A 15,971-nucleotide genomic window follows, 5' to 3' on the forward strand; every position below is an offset into this window, starting at 1 on the left:
AATTTAAGAAAGGGTCCAGGGCTGGGGAGATAGCTCAGCTGGTAGAGTGCTTGCCTCACAAGCACAAGGCCCTGAGTTCGATCCCCAGTACCACAAAAAAAAAAAAAAAAAAGAAAGAAAAAAAGAAAAGAAAAGAAAGGGTCCAAAACTAGAAAAGGTTAAAAAAAAGTTATAGGTATGCAAATATATTTTAGTATGGAAAATCAGAAGGTAAAAAAATGTTTCTGAATGAGAAAGCATTTTGTCTGGTAAAGTAATATTCTTGGTCTAAAGTCCAAGATGAAAGAGGATAAAACTAAGGATGTAAAGTTGTGAATGTTTAGTTAAGTCACAGATTTGTGGAAGGTAAATCTCAAGAAGTTTATGTTTGTAATTAAATCAGCTATAATTAGCACAAAGTTATTTGAACTTTAAGGTACTGATATGAAGCAAAGTCTGAGACTGATCTGCTCTTATCTATTGAGATAATTTTCTCGCATTTTTTGGTTTTATTACTTAGGGAAACTAAGTCTTAAAGGAATTAGGGTTTGTATCTGTTTTAAAGTCTTAAATTATTACTTTGTAACTGGTTAAATAAATAACTATTATTTAGGTTATAGCAATAACCTAAATAATATAGTTGACACCCTAAATATATGTGACTAGGCATACATATGCATCTGAGAATTCTGTCTTTTGAAAAGAGGACCTACAAATGGTCAATAGATATATGAAAAAAAAATGCTTCAATGTCATTAATCAGCAGGGAACTGTAAATCAAAATGAAGATATCATTTCGATCCAGTAAGAATGACTAGTATCATGCTGTTTTTGATAGTATAGCTCTGTAGTGTGATCTGAAATCAGGTGTTGTGATGCCTCCTGCATTGCTCTTCCTGTTCAAGATTGCTTTAGTTATTCTGGGTCTCTTATTCTTCCAAATGAATTTAAGGACTGTTTTATCTAATTCTGTGAAGAATGTTGTTGGTATTTTGTGGATGCTGCATTGAATCTGTATATTGCTTTTGGTAGTATGGACATTTTGAAAATATTAATATCCAAGGACATAGGAGGTTTTTCCATCTTCAAGGTCTTTTTCAATTTCTTTCTTCAATGTTTTACATTTTTTTAATGTAGAAATCTTTCACTTCCTTGTTTAGATTAATTCCCAGGTTTTCTTTGTTTAGTTTTAATGTGAATGAAATGGCTTTCCTGATCTTTATCAGCTCAATCACTATTAGAATGTAGTGAATCTATTGATTCTTATGAGTGTTGATCTTGTATCCTGCTACTTTGCTGAATTCATTTATCAGATCTACAAGTCTTCTGGTGGAGTTTTTGGGATCTTTCAGATAGAGGATCATGTCATCAGCAAATAGAGATAGTTTGACTTCTTCTTTTCCTCTTTCTATCCCTTTAATTTTCTTCTCTTGCCTAATTGCTCTGGTTAGTATTTCAAGAACTATATTAAATAGAAGCGGTGAGAGCGGCAATCTTCATCTTGTTTCTCATTTTAGAGAAAATGCTTTCAGTTTTTCTCCTTTCAGTATGATGTTGCCTTTGGATTTGTCACAAATAGCTTTTATAATGTTGAGGTAGGTTCCTTCTATCCCTGGCTTCTCTATCATTTTAGACATGTATTGGTATTGGATTTTATCAAAAACCTTTTCTGCAACTATTGAGATGATCATGTGATTCTTGTCCTTAATTCTTCTTAAGTGGTGAGTCACATTTATTGATTTCTGTATGTTGAACCAACCTTGCATCCCTGGGATGAAACTTGATCATAGTGTATCATCTTGCTGACATACTTTTTAAATGCAGTTTGCTAATATTTTATTAAATATTTTTGCATCTGTGTTTATCAGGGAGATTGTAGTTTTTTTCTTAGATGTGTCTTTGGTTTTGCTATCAGAGTTATACTAGCTTCATAGAATGTATTTGGGAGTTTTCCCTTCCTTTAAGTTTCATAAAATAATTTAAGATGCTAGATATTCTTTGAAGGCATAGTAGAACTCAGCTCAGAATCCATCAGATCTTGGACTTTTCTTACTTGGAAGGCTTTTAATTGCTGTTTCAAATTCATTATTTGATATTGGTCTGTTTAAGTTTTCTATATCTTCTGGTTCAATTTGGGCATGTCCTATGTGTCTTGAAATTTGTGACTGTCTTGCAGATTTTCTAGTTTGTTGGAGTATAACTGTTCAAAATAGTTTCTAATAATCGTCTGGATTTCAGAAGTGACTGAGGTGATATCTCTTTCTCAGCACTAATTTTGCTTACTTCAGTCCTCACTCTCTTTCTTTTGGTTAACTTGGCTAAGGGCTTATCAATCTAATTTATCTTTTTAAAGAACCAACCCTTTGTTGTGTTGAACCTGCGTCTTGTATTTTTTATTCTCAATTTCTTTAATTTTACCCCAATTTTTAGTATTTCTGGTCTTCCATTGATTTTTTAATTAATTTGCTTTTCCTTTTCTAAGGCCTTGAGGTAATTCATTAGCACTTCTTATTTGAGATCTCTCTCTCTCTTTTTAATGTAAGAACTCAGTTATAAAAATTTTCCTTTTAGGAAGATGGTGGAACAGAGAAGTTTGCTTTCTTGGCTGCTCCACAGCGTGAAACCAAGAAAGCAGATAGGCTGTTTCTCAGCAAGGTGAGTGAACAACAACAAAAAAACACTGTGAGGGGTGTATACTCAAATTTAATACTAGACATTCAAAGCAGATCAAGGACTCTTTTGGGGTATAATAAAATAAGGTAGAAATCTCAAGTGCCATAGCTGCTTCCAAGGCAAGAGGCACCAGCCAGAGCGGTCCCTCCGTGAGCAAAGTGGAGGGAATTAAAGGAACCCAAATTTTTAGGAGGTCTGAGGTATGTCTGCGTATGGAGAGTTTAGTAATAAAGACACTGCCCACTAAACTGAGAGACATGCTGCACAATATCCTAGTGCAGGAAAGAAGCCCCTTCTCTCCTGGCTGTGGAGGACAGAGGAAGGAACCATTGTGCAGCCATGGTGCAGAGGTCAGCAGCTGGGGAAGCCACTTCCTGGCAAACCCGAATTTGGCCTGAAATATAGACCTGGCAAACCAACACTGCATGACATAGAGTGTGCCTAAGTGACCTGGAGAAAATCAAATCTGGAGAGAGGTTTATGCAAGGGAATATTGGTTGTGGAAACGCACCTGGCTCTGCTCCTCCCCACCATCCTGCTGCTTACAGGACCAACTGTAAAGGACCAATTAACACCCATAAATCAACTGCATTCCTATACATCAATGATGAATCAGTTGAAAGAGAAATTAGAAAAACTATTCCATTCACAATAGCCTTGAAAAAAATAAAATATTTGGGAATCAATCTAACAAACGAGGTGAAGGACCTCTTCAATGAAAACTACTGAACACTAAAGAAATAAACTGAAGAAGACCTTAGAAGATGGAAAGATCTCCGTGTTCTTGGATAGGCAGAATTAATATTGTCAAAATGACCATACTACCAAAAGCACTAAACGGATCAATGCAATTCCTATTATATTCTTCAGAGAAGTAGAAAAGTCAGTGATGAAATTCATTATTTGGAAAAATAAGAGACAGAGAATAGCCAAAGCAATCCTTAGCGAGAAAAGTAATGCAGGAGGCATCACAATACCAGACCTTAAATTATACTACAGATCTATAGTAACAAAAATGGCATATATTTTATTGGCACTAAAACAGACATGAAGACCAATGAAACAGAATAGAAGACACAGAGACAAACCCACATAAATACAGTTATCTCATTTTAAAAAGGCACCATAAACATACATTGGAGAAAATATATCTGCTTCAACAAAGGTGATAGAAAAACTGAAAATCCATATGTAGCAGAATGAAATTAAATCCCTATCCCTCAACCTGCACAAAGCTCAACTCATAGTGGATAAAGGACCTAGGCATTGTACCAGAGAGCATTGACCAACTAGGAGAAAAAGTAGTCTCAACTCTCCATCATGTTAGCTTAGGAATCAACTTTCTCAACTTTCTAAAGTGAAAGAAGTAAAATAAAAAATCAATAAATGGGATGATATCAAACTAAAAAGCTTCTTCACAGCAAAGGAAACAATCAAGGATGTGAAGAGAGAACCTCCAGAATTGGAGAATCTTTACCACATGCACCTCAGATAAAGCATTAATCCCCAGAATATATAAAGAACTCAAAAAACCACTAAAAAAAACCAACAACAATCAATAAATGGGCAAAGGAATTGAAAAGACACTTCACAGAAGAAATATGATTGATCAACAAATAAATGTAAAAATGTTCAACATCTCTAGTGATTAGAGAAATGCAAATTAAAACTACACTGAGATTTCATCTCACTCCAGTCAGAATGGCATTTATCAAGAATACAAGCAGTAGGGCTGAGGTTGTGGCTCAGTGGAAGAGCACTTGCCTAGCAAGTGTGAGGCACTTGGTTCAATCCTCACCACCACATATAAATAAAATTAAAGGTCCGTTGACAACTAAAAATATTTTTAAAAAGAATACAAGCAACAATAATTGTTGGTGAGGATGTGGGGAAAAATGTATGCTCATACATTGCTGGTGGGACTGCAATTGATGTACCACTATGGAAAGCAGTATGGAGATTCCTCAGAAAATTTGGAATGGAACCACCATTCTACCCCCTTATCTCACTCCTCATTGTATACTCAAAGGACCCTACAGTGATGCAACCACATCAAAGTTTTTAGCAGCTCAATTCACAATGGCTAAACTAAGGCACCAACCTAGGTTACCTTCAACAGAAAAATGGATGAAGAAAATATTGTGTGTATATACAATGGAATATTACTCATCCATAAAGAAGAAGGAAATTATGGCATTGGCTGGTAAATGGATAGAACTGGAGACTATCATGTTAACTGAAATAAACCAATCCCAAAAATCCAAAGGCCAAATGTTCTGTCTGATATGTGGATGCTATCACATAATAAGGAGGGGGGAATAGAAGTTCATGGGATTAGACAAAGGGGAATGAAGGAAATGGAGGGGGATGGAAATAAGAAAGGCAGTAGAATGAAAACAGACATAATTTTCCTAAATTTATATATGAATGCACAACCAGTGTAACTCCACATCTTGTACAACCACAAGAATGGGAAGTTAAATCCATTTGTATATGTCAAAATACATTCTTCTGTAATGTATATGTAAAAGGACAAATAAAAATAAAAACACATTAACTTAAAAAAAAGAAATTTTCCTTTTAGAACTATTTTTATACTGTCACAGAAATTTTGATGTTGTGCCTCTGTTCTCATTTTTTCTAAGAATTTCTTGATTTTTTTCTCTCATATTTTCCAATTCATTCTTTATTTGAAAGTATTTTTTCAATCTCCATATGTTTATGTGGTTTCTACCATTTTTCTTACTGTTGATTTCTAATTTTGTTCTATTGTGATCTGATAGGATTCACAGGATTATATTGACTTTTTATACTTGCTAAGACTTACATTGTGAACTAGACTATAGTCCATTTTATAAATGATAGCCTTTTCCTTATGGAAAACGTTCCATAAGCTGCTGAGAAGTAGATGAATTAAGTTGTTTTGGGGTAAAATATTCTGTAGATGTCTATTTGTTACATTTGATTTATAGTATTATTTAAGTCAGAAATATTTTCATTGATTTTATGTTTGGACAACATGTCTATTGGTGATTTGGGTGTATTGAAATCACCCATTATTGTTGTATTGGGACCTATCTTAGATTTAATGTGAAGAAGTATTTTTTATGTAATTAGGTATTCTGACATTTGGGGCATATATATTTACTACCATTGTATCTTCTCATTGGATTATTTCCTTTAGCAGGATATAGTGTCCTTCTTTGTCTCATCTGATTAATTTTTGTTTGAAATCTGCTTTGTCAGGTATGAGAATAGCTAGCTATACATGCTTATTTTCAGACTCCATTTACAAGGAATGTTTTCTCCCCATCCTTGTGCCTTCAGCCTGTGGGCACTTTTGCATATGAAATGCATAACTTGCAAACAGCATAGGGTTGGAGCTTATTTTTTGATCCATTCTGCTAATCTATGCTTTTCATTGGAATGTTGAAACTATTTACATTCAGCCTTATTACGGATATGTGTATTTTGTTTCCTGCCATTTTGGTTTTTTTGCTTGCTATATGATCTGTCTTGATTCTCACTTAGTTAGTTGTTCTTCTAGTGATCTTCATCTATCTGGGAGCATTTGGGTCTGTTTTCCTCTTGTGCAGTTTATCTTTGAATAGTTGTTGTAGTGCCAGCCTGGTGTACATGAATTCTTTTAGTTTATCCTTGTCATGGAAATAGACATTGCTGGACATAGCAATCTTGGCTGGCAATTGTTTTCTTTTAGAACTTGGAATATCTTATTCCAGGTTCTCCTTGATTTTAAGATGAGGTCAGTTTGCCTCTAAATGTGACATAATGTTTCTCTCTTGCAGCTTTGAGTATTCTTTCCTTATATTCTATGTTAAGCATTTTGATTATGACATGTCTTGAACTGCTTATCTTCTGATATGGTCTATTTGGTGTCTTGTATACCTTCTATATATGGATCTCTATCTCATTTCTGATATGGGGAAAGTTTTCTGTTACTATCTCATTGAAAAATGTTCTTAATGATTTTACCTTATATCTCCATGTTCTCTTCTATCCCAATGACTGATGTTGTCCCAGAGTTCTTATATATACTGGTAATGTTCTTCTATTTGTTCCCCTTTATTGCATACTGAGTAGTCAAGTTTATGTATCCTGTCTTCAAGATCTGAAATGATATCTTCAAAGACTGAAGTTCTGTTTTCTATATAATCTAATCTGTTGGTGATTCTTTCAAGAGAGTTTTTAATTTGATTCATTGTGTCTCATTTCCAGGAGTTCTGATTGTTTTTTTTTTTTTTCAGTGTCATTACTTCTTTATTGAGGTAATTGAATCTATTCTCTTAATTCATTACTTAGATCTTTTAGTTCATTGAACATTTTAATAATTCATTTTTTCATAATCTTTCTCTGAATTTTATCTACTTCCATATCTGTGGGATTCTTTATTGGAGGATTTTGAATTATGGGGGGAATTTATATGCCCGTTTCCTCATATTTTCTGAGATTTTTGGACTTGCTCATCAATTGAGATGGATTACCCTTCCTCTTTTATATATATATGTCCTTTCATGTGTAAACTTTCTTTTTGTTCTGGGACTCCTTTATATATATATATATATATATGAGTAGATGTCCAGGGCTAGAATCTGAGGTCCCCCTCTCGTTGTTCATCCTTGAGACCTGATTGTTGGTTTGGGGGTTTTCTCTCCCCAATTCTATGAGTTGGAGTAGAATTTTAGCCTAAATTTTAGTTTAGGTTTAGGAGGAGCTAGATCTATGTGTGGGGTGAGATTCGCTGTTACTTGCCTGAGTTGTGAGTATTGCTTGGCAGCAGGAGCTCTACTCTGTGAACTTGAAGGGTCCCAATCACTTTCCAGCCTCTTCTAAAGGAAGCGGGAGCCAGGAATAACTCTGATGTGAGCAACAGATTTACATCCATAAGATAAACACAGAGTGTCTACATTGACATTTATGTCACTAATTGAAATCTATATAGGAATGGTGGAGTCAGCATTTAACATCAGTACCAATAATAAATAAAAAACTATGAACTAGATCAGGCAGTAGACAGCAGGTATCTACTACATTATCCACTGTATTAATAATCACAACATGAATGGGGTAGGAACTTCATAAAGTACATAATTCTATTGTTTAATGGGTTACATTATCTTAACTGAAGAGAAAATAGGGTAAGGTACTTGAGAGAAGGTCTGAAATATATTAAAAAGCAAACAGAGGAAGGGCAGGAGATAAGTAGCTGATGTTGGCTATAAAGAAGAAAAAACAAAAAATTAACTGAAAGTAATAAATAAGAGAGGAAGAGGGAATATGAAAAATTGGCTGTTAGTGGGAGAAGAGAATGAAGAGGGGGCCATAAGAGGGACAAAAAGCAAGGCACAGACAAACCAGCAAATGTAAGATAAAACAACTCAAACTCTCATATAATACCTCACCTAAGTAAATCTAGACCCAATAATAATGGCAGAAGAAAGCAATTAATATGAAAGTAAAATTATATGAATAATTTATACAAAAATTATATATGTATATATATAAACTATCCACACAATGAGAACACACACAATCACACACACACACCTACATACACACCCACGAAATCTTGCAGAATGGAAAAATGTAAAAAAAAAAAAATGAAATGATGTTTGATTAAAAAAAAATTTAAGTTAAAATTTAAAAAGAATTAAGAATTTTTTATAAATGGAGAGGAAAAAAGAAGGAAAAAAGAGAAAAGAGAGCAAAAAATCTTAATGAGAAATGAAGGACATGTTTCTGCTGTGATGGTCAAAACTGTTGGCAGGGCTGGATTTTCTTTCTTTATATTTATCTGTAGCTCTGTAACTCTTGGGTCATGGACTGGGGGTTTTTAAGTCCAAAGTCTTCAAATTCCTCACCTACCTGCCCGCTGTTGTAGGTAGGAGCTGAAGCTGTGTATAGTAAGCCTCAGCTCCCAGTCTTCCAGTATAGAATGGGATAGACTGAGAAATGCTGACAAAACCCTGAATTGCGGGTGACACAGAGTTCTGAATTTGAAGTTACAGTAGTTGGAGTTTAGCCTTGACTGACTTTTGGAACTCTATCGGTAGGTGTTTAAGATTTGAACCATGTTGCGCCCTGTTGCTGGGGAGATGCAGGATTCTGCTGAACATTTGGAGCTCCGGGTCCTGTGGTAGAATCCAGTGTAGGGCATAGGTTCTAGCCCTCCACATATTTCACCTTCACCACCATGAATGTGAATGACCAGGTATCCACCCTAGAGTGCGGACCATCCTGTGTGACTGATATAGGTGTCTTCCCAACAGCTATTATGGGGCACCTGCAACAAAGGGAGCTCTCCCCACTTGGTTTGGAGCCTGTTTAGGCCAGGTATAATTTTTTTTTTTTTCCTATTCCGTCTCTGTGTTTCAGGCAGAATCTGGGGGTCATGATGTGTAACTGCTCCATCTTTGCTTATGTGTTCCTGATCTTTCACTGCTTGCAGCTGTCCTGTGTTTACCGATAGTTCCCGGGCTGCATCCATGGTTGTTTCATACGCCAGTAATCTCGGTTCCAGCTGAACTATCTGCCCTGGGGGACTGAGCAATTTTTGTTTGGATTTCTCTGAACCACTTCCCCCACTGACTGTGGGTCCGCAGTCTCCCTCTCTATTTCACAGGTTCTCTCAAGCCAATTTAATTTTTTTGTTTTTATCCACCATACTGTCCTCTCTATCTGCTTGCACTTCTCTCTCCCCTCAGCAGCCACTGCTGACACTACTGCCACCAGCCAAGACGGTGCATCTCTAATGTGTTATTTCTTCTATTATGATCAAAGTTTCTGACTTTCTATGTCTCTGTGGTTTCTTTTACCATTCAGTTAAAAATCAAATTTCATGAGTTCCCTTAATTACCCACCTTGCTGAGGAGCAATGTTCCTGCTTTATAAGCCTGTTGCTAAGGACATGCTGGGAATTTCATCCTTCCTCTAATCCACTATCTTCTGAACCCCAAAAATGTTTTCTTACCAGCTACTGGGCATCCCTTAGCCCAGTCAAGTGGATACATAAGATTAGCTGCCATGACTTGGCTGCTTTGCCTAACCTCAACCAGAAAAGACAGGTACCAAACTCAGGCATCTAGTTCTTCTCTATCAAGACCATCTTCAGGCATCTTTCTTCCCTAGCCTGGCAGTGAATCACCTGCATATTCCTTGGATCCCTGGAGATCCCGAAGAATTCTCATCTCTTTTTTATTGAGTCCTTCCCAGTCTCTAGCTATTCCACTGCTAAGATGATGGTGCCTGCTGTTTTCAGCTTTCTCCCTCTCCCAGGGTCTCCTTCCCTCCCCTCCACCCATAGATATGAACCATTTACCAATGCTCATCATTCACTGAGGGCCAAACACATTATATGCTTTATCTCATTATAAAATCTCAGTAGTTACAAGATTGGTACTACCATTCCCATTTAACAGATGAATAAACGGTGGCATATGTTTTATTTGTGGGAAATCAGCTTGCATTTGTGACATTTTAAAATTGTACAAGTGTTTCAACATCCTCTCCCAACTCATATTTGTCTCATAAAATGACAGGAAAACATCACCAATCACAGGTTTAATGGAGTTAATAAGTTGACCCCTTTAGTTCCTCTTTGTATAACCCAATATTCTTTCGAATACCAGTCAGACACAGCAGAGGCAGACAGTAAATTCCCACCCTCCAGAGTCAAAAAGTTCAGGTTTGAGTTGGTACCTCTCAGAGCTGGGAGCTTTAAATGTACCAGTGGAAAAACCTATTTCATCTTCAAGGGGAAGAAGAAAACTACTCCACAAAACCCAGGTGATTTTGAAGATTTTTCCTTTTGAGTTCTTTTCTCTCTCTCTCCTTTCTTTCCTTCCTTCCTTCCTTTCTTCCTTTCTTTCTTTCTTTTTTTTTTTTAGAACAACTCAGTACCTGGGTTGATTCCATAGTTTAACTATTGTGAGTGGAGTTGCTGTAAACATTAGTGTGGCTGCATCACTATATTATGCTGATTTTAAGTTCTTTGGGTATAAAATGAGGAGTGGGATAGCTGAGTTAAATGGTGGGTCCATTCCACGTTTTCTGAGGAATCTCCATAGGGCTTTCCATATGACCAATGTGATCCTACAATATGTACTATTAGGGAGATCTGAGCAACTGGATTGGGGTGGGGATCAGGCAGCTTGAACATGCCAAAGAACAACCAATCAGACACCAGCAGATAAATGCTAGTGGGGTCTTTCAACCACCCATCAATCAATGGAGTCCCCAGCCAACCCCAGGGAGACACTGAACCCTCAAGCCTTCCCCCACCAATTCCGGACTACAAAACACCGCCCCATCAGGCCACAGAGCGGATTCCCTGGCGCTCTACCCTGGCCTTCACCATGGAGGACTGGTGAATCTTGCCGAGAGCCAAACCCAATAAAACCTTGTTCAGTCGATTCCTATCTGGTCACCCATATCTGACCTTACATGTACAATCAGAAAAATGAGAAATTACATTCCATTTATGAATCTATCAAAATACATAAATGCATTCTACTGTCGTGTACAACTAATTAGAAAAATTTAAAAATAATAAAAAAATAAAAATAAAAAATAAAAAAGAACAACTCAGCAAAATAAAATTTCGGTTTATTGTTGGACAACTTTATTTTCCACATATGTCAAACAGGCCCAAAATAAAATAAAATAAAACAAACAACAACTTCATAGTCAAAAAGGAGAAAAAAGAGAAACCTTTCATCTTTGGCCTTTTTAATGACCTCATACAAACCAACTACTTATAGTACAGCTAAAGTACATATACACAAAAAAGTTAGTGGAATGTTTGGAGTAAGTTTTTTGTTGTTGTTATTGTTTTTTGTTATAAGATTATTTCTTTTCTTTTGAGATTGTAATCAACATGGACATGTTACAAGTAAAATCAAAAGTAGGACAAAGAATGCTCTGAAGGCTGGTTTGGTCATCTGAGATCATTAAAAATGGCAGACCCCTCACAATAGGTACAAAAATATAAAATGTAAATTAAACTGTGAACATTTTCCTTTTTAAAGAACTTTTGAGGAAAAAGAGCAGGGCCCTGGAAGTTTTGGTCTTTTTTTCCTCCCCTGTTGCAAATTCCTGCTGCAGTTTTGGTGGGGCAGTGAACAGCACATGTCATTTGTGGGTGGCACCTGGAGGGTAGGCAGGTGGACCTCTGTACTCCAAGGTGACCACTCATTCTGAGACCAGAAGTGGAGGGTAAATAGGTCATGACAGTCCTTTTTTTTTTTTTTTTTTTTTTTTGCTGTTTTAACACAGAGCATGGATGGGTGGGTTGTTTGTCTCAGGAATTCGAAGATGAAATCCCTGAACATAAGAGTGAAAGCAAAGTAACATGATTTATTAGAGGCAGAAAAGGAAAGCAGAGATCCTGAAGAGGGATGAGTTCCAAGAGAGGGATGCCAACAGGCATCTGTTGTCTAGAGGTTTTTAAAGGCATATCTGATGGCCCAGCACAGGTGATTGGTGGGGTGAGGATTCTGGCATGGACCAATCAAGCTCCTTAAGCTCCCAGCTTAATAAGCCAATCAGAAGTGCATAATTAAGAGGAGGGTCCAAGTCTGGAGAGGGAGTGCTTCAGACAAGGTTAGATTGGTAGTCCATTGCTAGGGAGGAGTAGTGGTAGCCAAGGAAGAGCCACTGTGGTTGAAGCTGTCAGCCGCAGTTATGGGACGGGACATTCTCCAGGCCTGAAGTCTCCTTCCAGGACGGCATGGTCTCACTCCCTCTTTCCCTTCTCTGAGGCCATTACCCTCTCTGCCTACGGGAGGTCGACATTCCTGCTTCATTCTCTCACTGTCTAGTCACCCTTGTGTGTCTTCTCCTTCTTGGTACCAACCAATATCATCATCTTCAGCTGCCCGTTTGCCCGTCGCTGCCTCCTCATCTTCATCACCCTCCCACTCCTTCTCTCCCTCACCACCCTCTTGCTCCACCTCACTGTCAGCCTGTTGTTCCCCATTTTTTCATTAGCATTTCCACTGGGGGGGGGGGTGTCTCTTCCATTCTCTGCCTCCTCCTTTAAGCCCTATGTGGTGATCTCCGAGCTGGTGTCCACCATGTCTGACATGGTGGGGCATGTCGGTGATCCCGTGCAGCCAGTTAAAAAGAAAACTAGAATTCAGGGACTCTGGTGATAAAGCTGTTAGAGTCTGTGGTGGGGAAGCTGGACCTGGGACAATGCAAAGATGGCTTTGCAGAGCAGCCAGTATATGCCTGCCTTCCTCCCTCCCTCCCTCCCTCTCTTCCTTCCTTCCTTGCTACCTTCCTTCCTTCCTTCCCTCTCTCTCTGTGGAAGAGCAAATGAGACCAAAACCTAAAGACAGTATGACTGTAAAGGTTATGGCCAGGAGCACCTGAGACACTCTGCACCTCCCACAGCCAATGTATGTGCTCCACAGAAAAACAACAAAACCAACAATCCAATAAACTATGACAGCTAGAATCACAAGATCCATTCATCCAAAGATGCTGGGGGGCAGGAAGGTGGGACACTGAATAGCACAGGGAGAAAAATGAAGTATTCAAATCAGTCCAGGCACAGGGCAGGGAAAGTCTAGAAAATAACTGCAGAAAAAGTCCTTTCAGACTAATGGTTGTGTTAAAAATTCATATACTGGTGTGAGGAAGGTTCTGCTTTATGTGTACCAGAGACAAAAATTTCAATTCCTCAAAAGAAAGGGAGTATCGAGAGGACCCTTGGCAGAGTGAATCCTGCCTTCCCTAGCCTGGGAGGTCAGAGAAAAGAGTTGCTTCTGTTTCCGTCCAGTTCACCTTCCCCTTTGCATGGCAGGTGGCTCAGTGACCTGCATAGCCTTAAGATGTGCAGAAGATGGATGACATGAAGGGGTCCTCTCTGTAGAGGTTGAACTTCTCAGGGCAGACTGTAGGTGAACTGTCTTGTGGAAGAGTTTATTGCTTAAGACGATCACCAAGGAGAAGAGGTGGCAACTGGAAAAGTTTGCTTTGCTGAGAAAAGCCCAGGCCAAGGCAGTTGCAAAGTAGAAAGGCTAATTCTTTTATGTTGAAAATCGCTGGTGCATTTAAGTTCCTTTACTAAACCAACAGTACTCAAATCAGTATGGTAAGCAGAAAAGGGACTTATGCAGCAAACTAACCAGCTAACCAACATGAGGCATGGGAAAGAAACTTACAAATATTCCCTAGATAAGGCAAAGAGCCTGCAGCAAAAGGTTGAAAAGAGCATGTCAGCAATTATTTTGCTGACACATGGGAATGGTTGAGGCATCTTCCCTGATAGCACAAATGGTAGGCCAGCTCTGTCTTGAAGCCAAATGGCATTAATGACTTGGCCAAGCATGAACAGGGCAACACCCAAAGATTGTTATGGGGTGCAACTTAAGAACAGATCGATCACCACTGAGAAGTCCAAATTTGATAGTCTTTATTAAGCTGGCCGACTGACTGTCTCGCACAATGCCCCAAGAATGGCTACTGGGAGAACAGCCCTGACCATAGGGTTGCAGGGGTTTTTATACCATAAATCAGTACATCAATCATAAGTGTCTGTTGCTACGATTCAAAATTACAAACTAACATCATGGGATCTGAAATCATTAGCAGAGGGGGAAGTGGATCAAAATGACCTTACTTAGGTACAAACTATAGAATGGGAACTAACATCTAAACAAACACTGTTGACATCACCATTAACATGGTACATTGTTTAGGAAATTAGGAATCAAAAAGAGAACAATTTTTCATTATACAAGAATTGTCATTTTGTCATTTTGTATTGCAAACGAGTCATGCTAAGCAACTGTTGATAGGTACAGAGGTGGGACGCTCCCATGGGAGAAGCCTTTCCTACATAACATGGAATCTCAAGGTACAATGGAGTCTATTTAGTCATTGCCCATATAGTCTGGCCTATAACATTTCCATGGAGTTAAATATGTCAACTCATCACAAGAGCACTTGGAACTGACGTGAGGATGAACTGCAGCTGTGACCAAACATCTCCATGTAGTAATGGCTCACCAATAATCCAGGCTACTACTGACAAGCACAGGGACAAACACTTGATAAAACAAAAGGAGACTGAAACAGGATTCTCTACCATTCTGAGCACAGCACTGGAAAATTCTACTAACAATCATGGCTCACTCTGGTTCCACTCTATCCTCTGTCCCAGAACACTGCTCTCCCTTCTTCAACACTGCTCCTCTCTCTTTTTCTGAATTCAAGCATCTAGCATTGAGATGGTACAAATAAGCCAGATGGAGCCTTTGATTCCCCTGCCAAGGTCCAGAGAAAAGGTTTGACACTGTCAGTCATCTCTTCACCACTCAGACTACCAACTATACAGAGGAGAGAGATGCACCCCAAAACCTCTCATCGTGAAGAACCTTCTCTTTAAGGAAGGAGAGACTCAAAATTAAACCAGCAAGACTGGAGAAGGAAATTGTGGCATGTTTTAGGCCTCTAAGACAGCTGGTAGGACTGAAAATCCATTGGTCTAGACCAACTTTCTTTTTAATAAATAGAATACAGAATTTTGCTTTTTCCCATATTTTTATTAGTGCATTTTAGTTGTACATGATGGTGGGATTTGTTGTTGCATGTCTGTACATGCACATAATATAGCAATGTAATTTGGTAGATCAACTTTTTTCATTCTGCATTTGAAAATAGTTATCATCTAAACTTTCCTCATTTATTTGGCTGAGTTCTTCAAGTGGAGAAGGGCCAGTCTTGAATGTGAGCCAGTTGATATGCTGCAAAATAAATCAGCTACCCCTTATACCACGAAGACCCTGCTACTCCTAAAGCCACTCTCTTCCTCCCCACAGAACCCCCTTTGCAAAGATACCTCCAGCAACCTTTGAATGTCAATAACCTGTCACCCCATCAAGCCAAACCCTCACATCCCTCAAATCACATAGGTTTTCTTGGGGTGGTAGCGATGGTCATTTAATTTCTATACTTCTGCATTAGTCAAATTTCTTCAAATGAGAATGAATGTGTTGCTTAAAAATATTTTTCCAAAGGAAAAAGATGCAAAGTTGTGAAAAAACATCCTTTGCCTAACTGCTCTTTTACTTAAAATCCCAATTACCAAAAATCCTCTTGCATGCTGCTCTGGGCTTCCGAGTGTGCTGTGACTAAAATGATAAAATGAATTTAGAAAATGAAAAATGCCAGCTTCCTCCTCAGGCCTCCATTTTCACTCAGTTTCTCCAGCCTAGGCTTGTCGGGGCAGGAGGAGGGAGGAGGCTCTGTATAAAATAGAGTGAGAAAAGATTAGAATGCACAAGAAGAAAAAC

Source organism: Sciurus vulgaris (genome assembly GCF_902686455.1).
Source record: "Sciurus vulgaris genome assembly, chromosome: 7".
NCBI classification, from domain to species: domain Eukaryota; kingdom Metazoa; phylum Chordata; class Mammalia; order Rodentia; family Sciuridae; genus Sciurus; species Sciurus vulgaris.